We start from the raw sequence: 20,473 nt of genomic DNA on the forward strand, positions 1-20,473 counted from the left end.
TGAAATATATAGTCTGCATGTAATATAATTTGCTTCATCAAAGTCAAATGAAAAAAACAAAACTGCAGCACATTTAAAATTATACAGAAAAAAAAAAATCTGAAAAGTTGAGACAAAGCACATCTTCCCACTTGTTTTCCCATTTTCACAGTTCCACACATCCATTGCTCCAAGCTCGTGCCATCACTGCCGTGGTCTTTGCTTAAAGGAGGGGGGGTTGGTGTCCTGAGGGCTTGTGGAAGCTGGCATGGTGCTGACCATGCCGCCGTTTCCTCTGAAAGGAATGTCTGGTGTGGCATCAGTCACTGCTGGCATTCTGGAGATGGTCTGCCAGTCCCTCATCATTGTGCCACAAACACACACAAAACACACACACACACACACACACACACACACACAAACACACACACAAAACATAAACGTGTCACACTCAGCTCCCACCCTGTGCATGGCAGTGATAGGCAGAGGACGAAGAGCACACATCCTTATCGACGCCAATCCAGATGAACCTACAGACACGCTTCCCCAACACCCCAGACCCACTCGCTGCACAGTTGGCCACCATTAGCCTTCTTTTAGCTATGACAGACCTAAGGCTAAGGGGAGGGGGTGCACCATTGCCAAGGTGCTCCCCTGATTTGCTACATTTCCCAGGGCTACATGGCCTCTAGGCATACTGGCCCATAGAGACATAAGCCCCGGCCTCCCTGGAGGCTCTCGGCCAACCCAGACGCTTGGCATGGGCCGAATCCGCCCAATGGGAGCTGTCCAAGAGCCGTGGATGGCTATGATATGTTTCCACCGAGGGCAATTTAATCATGTGGAATTTCGATGAATGAAAGGAATGTGTTTTGCTGGGGGTGGACTGAACGAGAGCAAGTCAAGCTGCTGCTTTCACACATTACCCTTTCTCTTTGCAGAAACAAGAGGGTATACTTCATCTAAATGAGAGTGAATTTGAGGCTCAAACATGAGGATTTTGATAAACAAAATTACCCGATATAAAAGGCATTTAAGTTTCATTCACCTAAATTACAATAACACAATTTTCTCAGTTTTGTAGTATATATATATATATATATATATATATATATATATATATATATAGTGAGAAGTAGCATTTACAAAAATTCAAAAGCAGCATCTCTTTCTATCCAAGTCAACTGTCACTTACGTAAAGAGTAGTTCCTGAGACAACCTTTGACAGTGTGTTTAATGGCACCATTATATATCTCAACATATTTAACAAGACATTGTTATTTTTTTAACTAAAATAATATCAAATCTGCATGTCATCTAATGCTTTCACTTCACACCAGGTCTAGTGAATCAGGTGTCACTGCTCTAACACTAACATTGACTCAACAAAAGCCTGATTATGTTTAGTGACTTTTTTAAAGATATTATCCATGCAAGGTGACTACAGAATGGTTAATGTTAATGTTAGGGAAATACTTTTTTTTACAGTAAAAACTAAGTTTATGCTGTACTACATGGGGGAGACATTTGAGTGACCACTACGACCTGAAAGACGACGGCCATGTAACAGACTGAGACAGCCAAAGGACTAAGTTGGCTACTTTTTGGTAGTTTGTCTACTTGTACTGCAGAATATTTGCATGAATGTATATCACACTTAACTTCTGGTTTATCAGATTTTGAAAACCACATTTGACGATCCCTTCAAATAAGTTACTCTCTGTGTTTTAGTTTTGTGGGCGTCTGACTTCCAGCAGCTCTGTTGAGAGTGTCTGTCTGGAGAAATATCAGATAATGAAGAGGACACAGCTCAATGCTGTTGTAGTGAAAAGACAACAAACATAATCAATTCCAACTGAAATGTGTTCATTGTAACATTTAAAAAAATAAGAACTCATAAAAAAAACATTGTCAAACCCACATTGTAAGAGCTCACACAGCCAATAGTGCTTTGTAAACATGCTACCGGACTAGCCTCAATTGTACAAGTAAAGTCTACCTGCATGAAGGGCACACTACTTCCTCCAGTGGCAGTGAGCATTATCATTTGATGTAAATTGTGTGCTATAGAATCATCCAGTATGAGCAGAACTCGTAAAAAATGCTGCTTATAAACCTTAAACATATTCAATAATGTGAGTTTTACAATTTGTTAAGACTGCCATAATGTCAGATACATTTATAAAAGATGGCACACACCAAAACACACCCTCAATCAAAGGGTTAAAGGCACACTGATGAAGGATTACGGTAATTTTTAAACTAGACGTGTTGTTTTTTTAATTCGCTTTGACTGCTCTGCCTTGATGGTTTTGATTAATACGGCCAGGAAATGTTTGTGAGCAAGACATATACTGCGATTCATCTGCAAAATAATCCAATCATTACCAACTAATGACAGGGGGGGTGAAAAATGATGCGAGCCCGCAGCGGCTTCCCAACATGCATCAGGGCCCCACCGACGCAGAGCATTGGAGGCCCCACCTGTCACAGCGCTGCAGTAATTGCATTGTGGGCTCTCTCCTCTCCTCGGCGCTCGCTCCTCTCTTCCCCATCCACCGCCGTTCAGCTGCGAAGACAATGCTCGTCTTAATGAAGCCGTCTGACGAGGTGGCAATTACAGACTTCTGTCACTGTCACTGGGGGCAGCTAGGGAGGAGGTGGACGGGGGGGTGGAGGATATCTCACCCCTGAGGGCTTCTCCACACCCGCTGTGTTACGCTGGATGGCAGGGTGGCTAAGCTGCTGTCAAAGGCAACTTGAAAGTGCGAGCTGGATTAGAGGTTTACTGTATGAGTGATTGTTAGAAATGAAGTGATGCATTGCAGCTGTATGGGGATGTCTGCGGATTGATGGATGATCCTGTGACACTTAAAAATGAAGCAGTGCTTCCATGTGCAGTAAAAGAAATCCCACGACTGGTCTGAGATTTTTTGGGGTGACTTTCTTTAAATCAGCTGAATTCTCTCATGGATGTGGTAAAATTTCAGTTTTACCCCAACAATAATTGCACGGGTTTTACACATGAAGATCAGTTGACTTACTTGTTACAAACACGGGGCATAGAGTTTACAAGATATATGCATTTACCAGGCAGGAATGGTCTTATGAAGGACTCTACTTAATTGCATTATGGAAAATGTAGGATCAAGCATTTTTTAACCTTGACCCAAATTACAGATTACAAATTAGGATATTACAACATTTGCTGCATCAATTTTGACCATTCTTTTAATCTTTCTTGTGAGTCCCCCAACTCTAAAAAAAAATCCATGGCATTAGCCACACTGACAGCTTTGGTTTTATTTGCTCAGGTCTGGAAATATCTGTCTCTATATGATTTCTGCCTGAATGGAGATGTCTTTAGTAGAAAGTAGTTTGAATATAAACTGTTCAGTAAGGTCTGTTGATTATCCAGAGTAACAAGGACAGTTTGGAGATAGAGATGTTACTGTTTATTGTTATTTTTAAATTCCTAACTTTACAGAGCTGTACGTACCACAAATAAAATTTCATTCTCATCCGTTGTACTGGTGTGACAGCTGAAATCTCAGAGACGGATAATTTTGTGTAAATTGGGTGAACTGACCCTTAAACCCAATGCACATCATTGATTCAGGGTTCGACATGGTTGAACAAACAACTAACACTGTGATTCTTCGACTTACATTGTTGTTTTTAATCTGGTAAATGGACTAGCGGTTACATTTTTAGCATTTGTTCCACCTTATGCAGTCACATTCAGTGGAAGAATGCTATAGCTCGCCATGTTCACTGCCTCTGTAACCAAATTAAAACAGTTGCAACAGTGTGCATTAACATTGTGCTCTCAATTCATGCACAGGTGCCATCATAACTTAGTCACCAAACAATTAATTCAACTCACCTAACCTGCTGTGTCTTTACTCGTATAGCAACAGACATTAAGAACACAATTAGGTTAGCCAATCTTTGCTAAAAATGTATGTAGAATTTGAAATTCTTCTGGTTGCAGTGGTATCAAAAAGTCATGGTGGCTAAAAGGGAGATGTGCATAAGAGGCTTAAAGGCATTCCAATTCTAAATGGTGATGTGATGGATGCACCAGTACAACATGGCATTGCAGACCTGGATAAATGGTTCAGTACATATATAGCCCTGTTAAAAGATACAAGCAGCCTCAACGTTCCATGTTAATGGAAACAACTGGAGAGAGTTTTACTGAATTTGTTAATTTAGATGCAGTTAGTGTGAGGAAAAACAGTTGGAACCAGGGTCCAAAATCAACCAGCCATAAAACTGAATAAGATAGAAATCAAACACAAACAAATGAGCAGGTACTATTTGTCGAGTACCTGCGGCAAACGCTGCAGCTCATTGTATCGGCGGTGAAGTACACCTCTCTGTACATCTTATTTTAACCATACTTTCACCATGCTCTTCATGTTTTAGGTCGATCTACTCCGACAATGTGCCACCAAATACTTGCAGACTCTTATTTGCGGTTAGCGCAAAATTCTCATCTGTGGTACCCGGCTCGATAAAGTAAGCATTAGCGTAGCGACGGTGGACAGTGAAGATTAATCAAAGCATTGCGATACAATTATTGACCGTCATACGTTGCACATCGGCACCAGTGTGCAGAGTCAATGCAAAACAAAATGTGGTCAATTAACTAATAAGAGTTTGTAGTAAAGTAGACCTATTTCAGCAACACGCCAATGGCGGCTGACCCAATTTATTTTATTCGCATTTGGCAAGTGGTTGGTGCTAATTTTGGACCCTGGTTGGAACTTACATACATGGACATTACATTACAATGAATGTGTTTATTTATAATAATGTACCAACGGAAATCATTCATTTTAACAAAAACACACAGTATGTTCTGAATCTGCAGTTACATCCATGCAGAAGAAATTTGTTTGCATAATTTAAACCTCTCCAGCAAACATACAGTACACCTAACAACATCATCCGTGTACTTAACATTCTCCACACAGCAGTTTAACACTGCTGTGCCTTTCCAGGTCTTTTTCGTGGACAAAACGTTAATTGAATCAATGTCCTAATGCTATGCTTCAGTGTTTTGACGTCTCTGATGATGCTTTAAATTCAATCCTGTTTGCAAAGTAGCCTAGTTTACACACACACACACACACACACACACACACACACACACACACACACACACACACCGACATCGACACACACACACACACACACACACACACACACACACACACACACACACACACACACACCGACACACACACACACACACACACACACACACACACACACACACACACCGACACACACACACACACACACACACACACACACACTTCCTTTCACTCTACACGGGTGTGCCCTGGTGCCTACAGATGTTGCCATGGTTACATCATGCCTACCTGCCCTACATAATTATGTGAGACCATGACATAGTTCTTCAACTAAACTAGGGCTGCAACTAACTATTATTTGCATAGTCGATTAATCTGTTGATTATTTTCTTGATTATTTGATTAGTTGTATGGTCTGTAAAATGTCAGAAAATTGTGAAAAATGTGGATCAGTGTTTCCCAAAAGCCCGAGATGATGTCCTCAAATGTCTTGTTTTGTCCACAACTCAAAGATATTCAGTTTACTGTCACAGAGGAGAGAAGAAACTAGAAATTATTCACATTTAAGAAGCTGGAATCAAATAATTTTTACTTTTGTCTTAAAAAATTACTCAAACTGACTAATCGATTATCAAAATAGTTGGCGATTAATCTAAGAGTTGACAACTAATCGATTAATCTTTGCAGCTCTAAACTAATCAAAGTAGCATCAATACATCCTCCATTCCTCCTCATTGCCTCTTTATTAGAATAGACATCACTGTCCCCTCTTAATCTGCTTTACTTAGCAAAGAACAGACTGTAAGCAGCACAGTAACTTAAATAGTTATATCTCTAATGTATGTTTTTAGATATTTTTACCAAACAAAATCCAAATATTTATACTCTGTCTGTGGTTTGTCATATTAGTCATATGAACTCAGGCAATTGTATTTCTCTTTCTTTCTTTCTCATTTCTTTTGCCAACTTCTACGTTTTTTTTGTTTTTTTTTATTTGCCAAAAATGTGAACATTTTGCACACACACATCTGGTGGCAAGAGAGGTTGACAGGTTGTATCTTTGGTATTGTGGTCATTACTGTAGAGGTTTGACCAATATGGGTTTCTAAAGGCTGATACATGCAGCTGATATTAATATCTTTGACTGTGACAATTTGACTGCCAAAATACTCCCAGACATCTGTGTTTCCCTTCACAGATTTATTCTCATCAGGGTGCAAAAGCCTCTGAAACAGCATTTGCACCATCATGTGACACTACCCTCTCCACATTGAGCTGTTATTGCTGCATCCATGTTCTGTACGCAGCAGGGTGCAACTCTGTTGCAGAGATTACCGATAACCTGTACCGTACTCTACAGGTTGCTGCACCTACAGAAATCTCATCCTGTAGTCAAATAGAACAGGTTGTAACTTAAGATAGAGGATATGGATGTTAATATAGGAAGTTTAGCTGAAGTCTTTATTGGCCCAGTCCGGATAATTCAACTTTGAAACTGATGTTGCTCAAGACTACTCTTTTCATTGATATGTGTTGTATCTTTACTGCTAAAGAGGTGCCCATGCCAGGCAATTCACATACCAATAAAATGAGCTCTTACATTTTTCTCCTCAGTATGATTGTGAGCCATGTGTGGTTGCCACAGTCCCATGGCGACCAAGGTTAACCATCAACAACTCAGCAGTGAGTAGTTGTGCTTGTTCAGGGGAGCGGCTGCCGCCTACCTCGGCCCTGTCATGACCCTTCACTAAGCTTTCCACTTATGCCGACCTTACACCAAACGACTATTCAAGCGATTCCGCTGTCGCAGTCAAATTTCCAATATGAAAATGAAATCATAAAAGTCTTGCTAGAGTTGGGGCGTGCTCCCGTCGTCATAAAACTCAGTTCTAGCTGGCTTAAGTCAGTCTTTTTCCCATCTTGATGTTCCGACAAAGTCAAACGTGTTTAATATTATCCTAAGTTTTAAGTGTTGGTAGTAAAATCTTATAGCCTGTGACTAAAAACTCATCGACATCATGATGACAGATTGTCTTTAGATGTGAGATGGTGTATGACTAGTCTTGTCAGAGTCTTCTAGTGTAGGCATTAGTGTCAAGCCTTCCGTTTAAGCACGGCACTTAGAGTTTACAATAACTGTAGTAGATTTGCAACATTTTAAGCACTGTGTCTTTGATTTTACATATAAGTAAACGAAAGCAAGCTGTTATTTCTAGCTATCGATTTTGTCAGCTGAAATGAAAATGTTGCTAGTATATTTTTGCAGCTGTAGCTGGCTAGCTAACTACAGCTGATTCCATGAGTTCATAGAAAACTATGTGTCCAGCTATTTGTTAATGTTTCCAGCTAACCTGTTTAAAAGCGAGAACCATGCCAAAATATCTTAAATATTCACGTGATGGCTACATACATGATGTTAAAGCAACGCATAATGAGTTTGGCCGGGTTTTGCTAGAGTGTAAATAAAGAGCAGGACAGAGCTGCTAACATTGTAGCATCTTTGCTCCCACACAGTAAACATGAAGGTCCTGAAGGTCCTGAAAGGGACTTTTTCTAATATAACCTGTAACCTCAATAAGGTATTATATATGATTGGCTCCTTGTAATGCTACTACTGTAGGTAGTACGCTGGTTAGCTGGCCATGCTAATGTTAGCAGCTTCTATTAGAACAGACAAACACACAGTTTTATCCATTCCACAGTTTCAGTAAGAGTTTTGCTCTTTTGATTTTGCTTGTGGAGGAATCTAAAGCTTTATAGGCCTGCCGTGCTTTATGACGTTTGCTAAGCTATGATTGGACAGTCACTTTTTGAGGGAGGAGTTTAGCGAATGCCTGAAAGTGGCACTCTGGGATACTGTAAGGTCTTTGAGTGAGGAATTATTCTACAAGACACACAACCAAATTATTTGAATAAATGAAATATAAAAACTGAAATGGCATAGAATTCCACTGCAGTTTGTAATGACTGTATGTAAATCTGGTCGTGGAAGAAGCTGTTTATATAGTGGACAATAACAGGACGCAGCTATTTTCAAAAGAGGAAAGTTTGAATGGATCATTTAAATGAACCATACTTGGTGAACTGCCTGAACTTTTTAAGAAACTATTGAAGGCCTCATTAGTTTGAATTGGCATTCCAATGACATATCAGAGCCATATTACCTGCAGTGGCTTATCAGAACCCCTTGGTTCACTCAGACATAGACAGACCATTGTTCTAAATAGCACTGCTCTAAATGTCCACTGTAGGTTGTCTGTGATTGAGTAATGAGTGCACAATCAAATTCAGGAGACGCAGAGGGCAGAGGAAGTTCAACTTTAACTGAGTTTCTGAGATTCTGCGTCTCTCTCTCAACTAAGTACTTCTGAGTAGCAAGTGATATTTTTTTGACAGAAAGAGTTTACACTTGATGGCAAATTGAAATGACTCAGAGTTAAAATCCCCCTAAACTATTAGCACACAAAGTTACTTTAGTTTCTCTCTCATCTTTCTCTGTCTCTGTCAGTGATTCATCTTTTACAAGTTAGTGAAAATTTCCCTGTTGCTTTCCACCTGGTTACAACTGACAGCCATAGATAAATCCCACCCACATATTTCACTCTAAATTACAAGTAATCAATCTGTTATTTGTTATGACCTTTACCTTGATACTCTAAGCATAATTTTCTCTTGACAGCCAGCACTAAACTGTGATTGACAAACTTCAGAAGTGGACCTGAAAACGTTGCTGCACGCACACATTACTCACACGTTAACCCTGCAGCTCGCCGAGGTGTACGTTAGTGTGTAATAGGCGCTATTAATAAAGCCGAGCCATGCGTGACTCCACTTTCATCTCATGGATGACTCCTTACCGGGGATTCAGTTGTGTGAGTTTGGATCAGTCTAATCACATTTGTTTAATTAAGCACAGTTAATAGACTCTCCAGGAGATAGGGTGTCTCACTGTGACGGTGGCACTGCATTGAGATGCATGTCAAACACAGAGGCTCGGTATCGCTGTGACTCCCATGGCTCTGTAGTGGTTGACGTGCCCGACATCCAACCACGTTTGCAAGCCTGACACAAACAAGCTGGAGGTTATATGGTGAGGGTTTAAGATGGTAGAATGCATCGGTGTCAATGTCTGACATGAACTTTCCTTTTGTAGTAGTTGTGATGTGCAATTGATTTTAAAACATCTCGAACATGCACGTCTCTCCTGACACTGCCATGACAGGAAATGTGAGAGTTGAGTGTCCTTTGCATGCAGGTGGCATCACTCTTAAAGTAAATAATCTTTGTTTAAGGATTCAACACAGTTATCTGGTAGTTCAGACACAAACACATTACTTGACAAGATAGATTTCCATGTGATATGTGCATTATCCCGTGATATCCAGCAGCACATAAGCACTACTGAAGCGTCCATCCATTCTTTCCACACTAACCTCAGTTACACCATCATTATCTTCAGAACAGCTGCGAACTTTTTAAGTACACTTCATAATAGGCATACAAGCAGCATTGTAAATACATGTTGATACATCTATTTTGTTGTTTCTCTCTCTCTCGACAGTGGGACATTTGGGTGATTTGAATGGCTGCGTTTGGAGATTACTCTTCACTAAGTGCCCAAGAGACAAAAACACGGGAATTTGTTAGTGACTCTAACTCACTCTTTCTCTCATAGTCAATGTAGATTTTTTACATTTGATAAAAATGGATGTGTATCTGTGTCCTAAGACAGCCGAAAGATTGATAAAAACATGCCAACTACGGAAATTATTCAAATGGTTGGGAAATATATGCAGGTCAAGTTACAGTCATAAAAACTGAGACTGTACTCCTAAAAGAATGACCGCATCAGTTGTTCGTCGTGCCACAAAACAACACGTTTACATTGAAGTGACAAAGCCCTCTAGTGGTCGTAGTAATTAAGACTGGAGCAAAGGACGAAGTCAGGTGATGTTGCTGCAAAGCGAGAAAATCTGGAAAACTAGGAGGGCTGGGTTGATGGATGGGTTAACAAAACATCGGCCCTTAACACCGGAGACCACTGTGCCTTTCATGTTTCCTACAACATTGGTTTATTTTAACCATGACCGTGATCGTTCCCCAACCTCAACCAGTCTACCAGGCATTTCATTTATTGGACTTGTTTGGAGTGAAATGTCTATGGTTAAGAGAAATAATTACATTAAGGGAAAAATTGCTGCCCAAGAATCAACCAACCAAGAAAAAGCAATTAAAATTTGAGGGCTGCTGTTGCGACCCACTAAGGCAACAGTTAATACATATTATCAAAATTTAAATAGTCTCAGGACTTGCAGAATTTCCCTCCTGGGGAGCCATAAACTTTTATTTTATACCATGTGACACAAACTCAAAAGCAGGTTTCACCAAACTGTCAGCTAGAGTGAGTTTAAAAAATGATCCTTGTTGATCCACCTGTTCAAAGGATTTGTTTTCTGGTCAAGAGGTAAGACTCTAAAGATACACGTTCCACCAAAACAAGTTCCTTCCGGAGGCTATTTTGCAGAGGCGCCGTTGCTCTGTCCAACGCTTAGCGTCGCCCAAAACGATTGTGATTGGTTTAAAGAAATGCCAATAAACCAGAGCACATTTTTCTCCCATCCCGGAATACTGTGTGGACTCGCCAGAGCCTCCTCCGCAGCGCGGTGTAGGAAGGTCTGGCAATGCGAGACTATGGGTGGTCTAACTCAGTGGTTCCCAATCTTTTTCATGTAAAGGACCCCTAAACTGACACAAATTAGGACCCCCATTTGTCCATCCAAAAGTCCAACCATCTGATAGGATTTTTGCTTTTAAGATGTTTTATTACAGAAAGTGTATGAAACCACTGACCATAATAGTCAAACATTCGGTCATTGTGTTACTTATGGATGGAATTATAGATGGATTCCCCTTTTTACTGGGGACACCCTAAACCACACCCTGGGGATCCCCGGACCCTACTTTGGTAACCACTGGTCTAATTAACAGGACACTATAGGAAGAGGCATCAAACTGCAGCCTTCACAGTTTGATTGACAGGTGATCTCTGGTGGGTGTGTTTCAGAAACACTTCAGTTTGCCTGAAGAGTGAAACCAGCAACTTTCCACTCACAGAGTCCTCTAACATCTGGGCAGCTGCCACCCGTGTTCAGCTGATGCTCTCCACATGCAGTAATGTACTAAGTGACATTAAGCTGCCACAGCTGATGGGAGAGTTCACACCCGACAGTAATTACACTTGTGGGCTGTTTTCTTTCGCCCAGCTGACTGACATCCCATTAACAGCTGGAGGCGTATGCGCTTTGGAGGTGCCACTGTGGGTCAGCTTTTATTGTTCTGATTGGCTCTCATCTCCACTGTCCTCCTTGGCAGTACGCAAATGAGTATAAATAGTATTTCATTTGAGAGGTGGAGTACCTCTGTTTCAAAACTCAAAGAGGGGCTGAGTAGAAAAGCGAGGAGGAAAAGACACAGAAATCCACACTTCAATTTCAATTTCTGCTGAGATCGGTGGGGGGGGGAGGAGCCAGTAGACAAGTGTTAGTCTCCTCAGGATTCCTTGTTAATCTTTAAAAGGTGAGCAATTATAAAAGAGCTACTGAAGACTTTTGCAAAGGCTAACCACAAAACCAGAGCAAAAAATAAAAAGTGGCTGAGCATTCCACATTTAGACGAGACGTCTGTCTTTTAGCTCTTGGGCATCTTTCTGAGACAAATTACTTTCAGTAGTCAATAGCCTGTAATTAAAATATACCCACTTGATGGAGAGGCAACAGTGTCTCTCTATTTAGTTATGGGTTGGAAAGATTAATTCTGGGGTGTATAACCCTTGTAATTTTCCAAGTGCTGTTTATTGTTTTCGGGGGAAAAGTGTAGACGATTGAAATGTCTCAGCTCAAGGTCTGCTTTGATTTGTTTACACTTCACACACACACACACACACACACACACACACACACACTTGGTTCTCTTTTTTTGTGCTGTACACATGCCCTTTTTATGCTTCGGCAACATAGATGCACATTATCAATTTGCATTAACGTTTTGGAACGTGTCCACAGCTCCCACACGTCGCTGCCTCATTAATAATCTTCTCTGTGTTTGAATGCAGAGGCCAGGGTTTGTTGCTTTTTTTTTTTTTTTTTAAATCTAGAGAATCCTAAATATTGTCAAAAGCAGCCCAATGTCAACTCTCTCACTCTCACCCTTTTCAAGATGAGACTCACTGGTCCCCCTTGTGGTCAAAGTGACAACTGCAGTACATGTGGGCTTCGGAGGCAGCAACATGAATTGTTGGATAAAATACAGGCTGCATTGAAATCACCAGCTGTTGTCCGTAATGATGAAAACATCCCTAACTTAGCATGAATTTATAATTATGCAAAAAGGGAAATTTGAATCTCTTTACTGGAACTTTTCAATTCCCATTCAGTCTCCCAGGAGAGAGCTAGTGTGAATCACATGCAGAGATTGTGTGTGTGTGTGTGTGTGTATGTGTGTGTGTGTGTGTGTGTGTGTGTGTGTGTGTGTGTGTGTGTGTGTGTGTGTGTGTGTGTGTGTGTGTGTGGGTGGGTGTGATTTTTTTTTTCTCTCATTCTTTTTTATTTAAATCCAGATCTCAGATGCTTCATAATGAAACTTTTGTGGAGTCCCAAAACCACAACAAATGAACTTTTCTGAGAAGTATTTGTATGGATCAGCTTACGATAAAGGCCCCAGTCCTTCTGTGTCTTCTCTGATCAATAAACTTGCAGACAATCAGAATTATTTTAACGATTTTTTGGACCAAAACCTTTTTCTTCCGCTCTCACCTCGTCTTCTCTCGTGTTTGCTTCTTTTAGCTCTTTTTCACCTCACTAATTCTATTGTCAACGGGATGTGTAAATTAAGTGTACATGTAAATGGATCAATGTGTTATTTATGCTAAACCCGGTAAGAGAAGCACACTCACATTGTAAGTAAACAGCTGCATTACCTGTGGGCTCCTGCACACCTGCTAGTGCAGAGCAGTTAGCCTGCGTGCAGATGCAAACTGTCAATCATTTTCACACACACACACACACACACACACACACACACACAGACACACGCACACACACACATACATGCACACACACAAACAAAAGCACATGCACAACAAATGAGTATAAATATGTGCAAGGGTGCACACAAATCCAAAACACACATACACACAAACACACACACGACACAAAAAAATGTGTATTCAAACCACAATATGTGATGCACACACACACACACACACACACACACACACACACACACACACACACACACACACACACACACATGATCTACACATGATAAAATCTACCAGAATGAGTGAAGGAGAAATGTTAATTCACGCATGGAGCATTTTTAATCTATAGTTGGAAACATTAATATATAACATATAGAGGTATAATCACCATGAAGAGACGTTTCTTACTCTTCATTCATTCACTGTAATATGTTCTTTATTAAGACTAATTTAATTTACCACTCTCAGGAACTTTAGGTATTTCTTGTCTAATTTCAGACTTTGGTAAGAAAAAAGGGCGACTTATATTCTACACTTTACACACACAGCAGTCAATACAGTAACAGCTGACAATCAGTGAGAAAAGCAGTAATGCATTTAGACACTGTGAGGGCGAAAAAGAAGCTTTTTTCCTCTCCGTTATCTGTCACTGTCCTCTGTGCCTCGGCTGATTCTGCTTTAGGCTGTGTTCTCAAAGATGTCCAAGAAAAGAAAAATCTAATTATTCTGCTCTCTACGTAATTTTATTTATTTTTTTTAACAAATTTGCATTCCTTCAGCCAGATTTTTTTTTTTTTTTTTTTTTTTTTGATAGGCCCGCGGTAGGATTCTTAAATGTTTGATGGAGAGGCTAAGTGTGTGTGTGATGGCCGGAGTTAAACTAATAGTTTTCACAGAAAAAAAAAGCAACAGCTGGCATTGATAAAAAAATAAATAAAAGTAAGTCTGCTTCAATAATGATGCATTCAAAATGTTCACTGCCGAAAAGTCATAATAATTATTATTTCCCACTAAAAAAGCCTTGTTTAAATTGGAGAAATTAATGGGAAAAATAGCTTTCGGCAAACACAGACTGCAATATTAGCCTTTCTCTCAACAAGGCAAGGCAAGTTTATTTTCAACAAGCATCAAACTTAATTATTCTTGAAAACTTGTTTTTTGTTTTTTTGTTTTTTTTGCACAGTTCGGCTTTCAAACAAATCGACTCATATTCAATAAACAGCTATTTTCTGTCTGTAAGATCATCTGATGTAATGTAAAGCCTACCCGACTTCACCGGGCTGTATGCATGGGTTTACATTCCGCTCAGGTGTGCGGGGAGGAAAGCTGGCAGGTTGCCTTCCGCTGTTAAAACAACAGGCTTCCACTCCATACGGAACAAAACGCACGCTGCTGCGCGCAATCCACTGTTAAGCAGACCCCCCCCCCCCCTTCTTCTCCTTCTTCTTGACATGCAAACATGTGGCGTGTAAATATGAAAATGAATGAATGTGAGAGCTCTCTCTCTCTCTCTCTCTCTCTCTCTCTCTCTCTCTCTCTCTCTCTCTCTCTCTCTCTCTCTCTCTCTCTGTCCCCGGAGAGCAGCGCGTCGGAGAGGAGCGGCTGTAAAAACCAAAGTGGGGCAATGAGACAAGCTGCGCCACAGCTGGCAAATCATCGATTTGAGCATCAGAAAACGGGGAGGGGCGGTTCGTTTACCTGCCGCCCCCTCTCAAAGCAGCCCTCCTCGTGCACATGCCGCTACTCTCCTCTCCTCTACTTCACCTCCGCTGCCCGCAGCGCACGGTCGCTCACAGTCTCTGCGCTCCATCCGCGTGCAGCCAGTGCGCTCCCCAACTTCAACCTCCGCCGGTGCGCTTTCTGCAAGACGACTCCCCCCTCCTCCTCTTCCTCCTCCTCCTCCTCCTCCTCCTTCATTAGGACTTTTGACTTTAAAAAAAAACAAACCAAAAAAAACAGTTTTTCCTCCCACAGAGCAGTTGCCTCTTTTTTTTTTGGATCTCTCGTCGTGGAGCAGTAACAAGAGGTTCCTCAACTTTTGATGGAAAACAAGAGGTCGGGCGACTGCTGACTTTAAAGGTACGGTCCCGCAGTGTGCGCTGTCTGTCTGTTCTCAGTGATCTGTCTCTGCTGTCAGGCTTTCACGTGCGTCTTTACTAGTGTCTCTGCATATGTTTTGAAATCACATTTATTCTGATTGCACGACTCATAAAAAAAATAAGGTGCGTCTCCTTTGGAATTAGAAGAATAAATGACTCGGTTCTAAATGAATTAAAAGCTGTTTCAAAGACCCGTCTTCCAAATCACTTTAAACCCACACAGAGCAAAAGTGCCTGCTAGAATTTAATATTTCATAAAGAAGGGAGAAAAAAAAAATAGAATATGAATGTCATGCTTAGTGGTAAATTTAAACGCACGCATTTAGAACTTTTGCACAAACAGGCCTGTGTCATTTCTGCACGAATAAGAAAAGCCCTCGTGATATTCGCGGGGTTAAGTACACCCATCTCCTCTAATTCATTTAACAACTTCTTCAGCGCGCGCAGCACAGGGGTAAGAAGTGATGCTGCTGCCACCTCTGCTCCTGACCTGAGGCTTTTAGGAACCACGGATCTTTTATGGTGACTAAAGTCTTAAAGAAACATTTTTTTTTGTACATCTTGTTTGTCAAGACTTGGTTTTCTAATTTACTTTCTTATTTTTGACTCATTATACCGAAGTGCTGCTGACATGTCCATTAGAAATGCTAAAGCTATTGCAGTCCAACTGCCCATCTACTTTTACTACTTTTTTATTATGGCTATTAGAGCCGCTTCATTTATTCTCTCCATATACTTACTATTTAATAACGTGTCAACTTGCTTCAACACTTTTATTGCTGTGGCATGAAGCACTGCCTGAGCCCAACGAAGTAAAAAAAAGAAAACTAAAAAACTAAAGGTGTGACAGAGTTACAGGGAAACAAACAGTTCATGGATGTATTGCTTTCTTTCTGCAAGACTTAGTGTGAGGCAGTCAGATAGATGTGATGATACAGAGAATGCTGTTTGGTCTGCCTTGTGGCTTTTGTCACAGTGCTGATAAAATAATTTCAGGTACAACCAGACCTGTGTGTGTGTGTGTGTGTGTGTGTGTGCGCACACGTGCACTCGCATGTGTTTGAGAGCTATATGGACAGAGAGAGCAGTTATGAGAAGATGTATTACCATCCTAAAACTGCGTGGGCACTGATGTGCTGTGGTTTACAGGTTTTCTAAAGGTTTCACTCTCTGCTCCTTTAGAAAATAGCTGACATTTCACACACCGGCATGGCCAGTGGCTTTCACTCATTTATACATAGATATCAGCATAAACACACTCACCTGAAATAGACTTTTCAGAGTTTGTATTGTAGGTATAATCTGTCATGACGATTATATTTGCTCATTTAGCCACGATGCTCTGTGAAAATAATCATGACATGCAGAGAAAATCACACTAGCATCTGGTCTGCATCTGGCGTAGAAGTTTGTATTAAATCAGAAACTTTGATCAGGTAAATTATTCTGAAATAATCCTCGGCCTCCAGTGTCACTCAGCCTCCCGTGTTGTTTATTATCTTGCTGCTGTTGTTGGGGTTGTGTGCTTTGCTCGCTCACATGCGATCACAAGGTCAAGCATGGCACCTCTGCATGGAAAAAAAAACAAACAGTTTATGGCACAGCACCGGTGTGCTTTTTTTTCTATCCTTTAATGGTTGCAGATCCGTGGCAGTGCAAGATGCTGTGGTTTATCTGGTCAGTGTCTTTGACAGCAGTGACACACAGCCTTTTTCCTGTTTCAGGCTGCCATATATCACTTCTTGTAAAAAGTCCTCAGACAAGACGAAAGCCTCAAAGGCAACTTGTGAACGTTGAAGGAAAAAAAAAAAAAAAAAACAACTTCTCGGTTTTACTCTGAGTCTTCATTAGAAACACCTATTTTTTTTTTTATCAGCTTGTGGTTGTTAAAAGTGGCACAAACAAATGCCCGATTACAGATCCACAGCGGCGTGTCAGTCTGTTTGGTTCAAACATAAACTTGTTTGGCAGGAATGATAAGAATCAAGAGTGTGAGGATGGCGACAGCGCTGTGTATACGACTGCCAGGTCACACACATCCAGCAGTAAAGCCTAAACATCTGTCGCAGCTTATTAGCGTGTAATTAATTCCTTTGAATGTTTTCTGTCGTGTTCACAGTTCTTACAATAACCCTTCTGTGATTTACAATTAGGAAGACATCTCGGAAAACACCAGTGTTTCCACCTTTCTTCTTCTAACTTGCAGGTTTAACCTTGTTACACTCAGATCACCCCAGAGCTTAGTTTTGTTTTCATTACAACTAATCGAAACTAGTGCACGCTGCATTTACTGTACTGTAGTATCGTACTAGCAGGAAATCAGCTTGTAAGGTGCACAAACAGTAAGGGATCTTTTTTTTTCTTCCTTTTAAATCCCAGGTACACATTTGCATCACAGTCCTTTAACTGTCACTTTAGGGTGTCAGGTTGCCGCTGTGTAAACTGTAGGACAGGAGGGACGGCGACTTCCGTGTATCACCAGTTAAACCTTGTACCCCGGTAGACCGGATTAGTTAAGTACGACACAGCGGCTGTGTGTGTCGGCGAGCGAGTCTGTCTCAGGTTAACAGACGCCGAAGAGCGGGTTGTCTGATGAGAGCAAGAGTAGATGACAAAGTTTGCCGTGTGACCCTGAGAGACCAATTAATTCTGCACATTGGAGAGAGAGCACAGGTGATTTCTTTTCTTTGTTTTTTGTTTTTTTTTCGTCTGCCCTGAAACCATATTAACAACAGCATCACCACTTTGATTTCAAATGGAATTACGCTCTGAATCATCGGTTTTTATTGCTTACAGGAAAGTAAAAAAAATATCCAGGGAAAGTGTACTCAAAAAGCAAAGAAAACCTCTATATGTTTGCAACGCCGTCTTAGATTTGTGTTGGCGTTGTGCTTTGAATTCCTGCAGCAGAAGATGCCGATTATTAAAACCTCTACTGTTGAGCATTTGCTGGGAGTTTAGAGCATGGGCTGTGCCTCACTTTGCTGAGACTGATATCTCGGCTAAAACCATTAATCACCTTTCTTTACCACCTCGATAATTATCTCTGTAGCAAAATAACAGCTCAGCAAACAGTGAAATTATACCTGTGGTAGGGAGCAGAGTAAATACCTGTTTAGCTGCCAGCAAAATGTATTTATTAGACTGTCGCCAGTAAATAAGAGGCCTGTCTCGTTTTTTAATGTGTGGCTCTTTGGGGATTCCACCCGTCCACACACCACCCATCCCTCCTCTGTATGAAATAGCTCTGTTATGATTGCTAATACAAGAGAAAGATAACAATGATTCCCAGCTTCTTCTTATTTTAAATGACAAGTTGCAACTAGTTTGGAAAAAAAGGCTGCTGTGTTAATAGGGACTGCTGCATTCCAGGGCTAAAAAAATGTAAGAAAGCCCCCCCCCCCTCCGACAGTTACAGACATACCACCCTGGGTGAGTGCTTAGTGTGTGATTCGGGAGTTACAGCTCATTTTGTCATTATGTGGAAAGTTCTTTATAAAGATGAGGAGGGGAGGGAGTAAGGGGGTTATGTTGTCCCAGCATGTTTGACTGCATTTATTCTGGCGCATGCTTTGAATACTGTTGATCCAGATTCCTTGGCTTAGTGATAAAAGCGCCACATTGTTTTTTGGGTCCTGACAATCAGCCCCGTTCGTCGAATGGGTTGGCGTGTCCTCCCCGGCGGAGATAGAAAACCCCAAAGTCCGTCACGTCAGTTTTGTCACGCTTTTACAAAATGACATCCCTCCTATGTTAGATGTTTGTTTGTTTTTTTTCTTCTTGTTTCTTTTTTCTTTTTTTTAGCTTTGCTTCATGCTACCATGGCAAATATAATTTAAGCAAGCATGTACATCTAAGTTTTCACGATTCAAATCGCATTATTACAGGTCTTATCGTATGTTTGCTTTTTTTGTTCTTGAGAGGGGGGAAAAAAACCTCATTGTCTTTTATTCCGATGCTTGTCTTTATCCAATCTGTGTAGGTTTTTCTGAATCCTTTGTTCAGAGCAACAACAAAAAAAGAGCGATTTAGAGGAAAGCGCATCCCGCTAAGATCAGGTTGTTAATACCCACCCACATACTCCAATGAAAAAATTTCAACAGATACTGTATTCTCTGTCTTTGTCACACACACACACACACACACACACACACACACACACACTTGCCTTATCAACTGTTTCATTCGTCAGAGGATGGATGATGCATCCTTTGACAAGGGCTTAAATATGCAAAGAAAAATATGTAGATAAAGAACCACATCCTTGTCTGCACCTCTTATTCAATACTTCTGCCTAAGCCTCGATATTAAGAGCCGTTTTCCCCACACGCTCACATCCCATCACTCCTTTCATCTCAGCGTATAGCGCCACTTCTCCCACACCGAGGCGAGTAACACCATCCCATCACCTGCCTCCATTTCTTTTAACACTCCCGAGAACTCCCCACAAGGCCGGGGTTCTGTGCCCTTCACCGCCTCCCCCTCACACACACACTTCAGGAAAAACCACAGCAGGGGGATGTAGCAACCTTTCTCACTCCTTCAGTCTGTACTCTCTCAGTGCCACAAATCCATCTTCAGTATCTCTTTCCCTCTCTTACACACACAAACACCTCTGTATTTCTAACTCTTTTTTTTTTTTTTTGGTTTTTGTTTTTTTTTGCAATCCACGAGGCAGAAATTAGAGTTTAATTATTCGGTCATCATGTGATGACCGGAGTCCAGCGAGCAGTGACAGAAAAGTCATTATTTATTTAAAAAAAAAAAACAGACTTGCCTTTGTTGCCCGTCGAATGTTCTATGACTGATTGGTTTTTTAATTTGATAAAGAGAGCGAGAGAGGGAGGGGGGGTGGGGGTGATAAACAAGGTGGTGAAAGGGTCCTCTCAGTGAGGGATGCAGTTTTGAATCTTTAATACAGATTCCTGTGAGGAAGACCTGAACTGACCTGGCTTGAGGGTAATTATGGCCGATGTCTGAGCTGATGACCCCAAAGCCGACTGTAAGGTCAGGGTCCAGGCTAAGGTTCTGGACCCTGACTCCTTGTTTGGCACAGCGTCGAAGCACGCTCGTCGATACTGTACATGTCTGTGTGGCATGCATCTGCGTGGGAGTTGCATTGCGTGTAGCGCACACCACACACACACTGTAAGGGTGGGCGAGCTGAGAGTTACGATGTGAAAAACAAAAGGGTGTGAGCAGAGCGGTGGTTGTCTTTCTTAAATCACCGGAGGGAAGAAAAAAAAACACCC

General features: G+C 41.2%; 1 protein-coding gene across 7 annotated transcripts in view; it reads left to right on the forward strand.

The window, feature by feature from the left end:
• The first annotated feature begins 14,735 nt into the window (after positions 1–14,735).
• LOC116035975 (DNA-binding protein SATB1) overlaps positions 14,736–20,473 on the forward strand; it is a 62,652-nt gene continuing 56,914 nt past the window's right edge. For 3 of the 7 annotated variants that reach the window (XM_031279363.2, XM_036006210.1, XM_036006208.1), the window contains exon 1: positions 14,736–15,201. The gene's annotated coding sequence lies outside the window, so the exon portion shown is untranslated. Of the gene's footprint in view, positions 15,202–17,778; positions 17,895–20,473 lie in introns of those variants that run through there. The other 4 variants (XM_036006211.1, XM_036006209.1, XM_036006212.1 and 1 more) reach the window with 2 other exon arrangements.

Source organism: Sander lucioperca, chromosome 10, assembly GCF_008315115.2.
Source record: "Sander lucioperca isolate FBNREF2018 chromosome 10, SLUC_FBN_1.2, whole genome shotgun sequence".
Lineage (NCBI taxonomy): Eukaryota > Metazoa > Chordata > Actinopteri > Perciformes > Percidae > Sander > Sander lucioperca.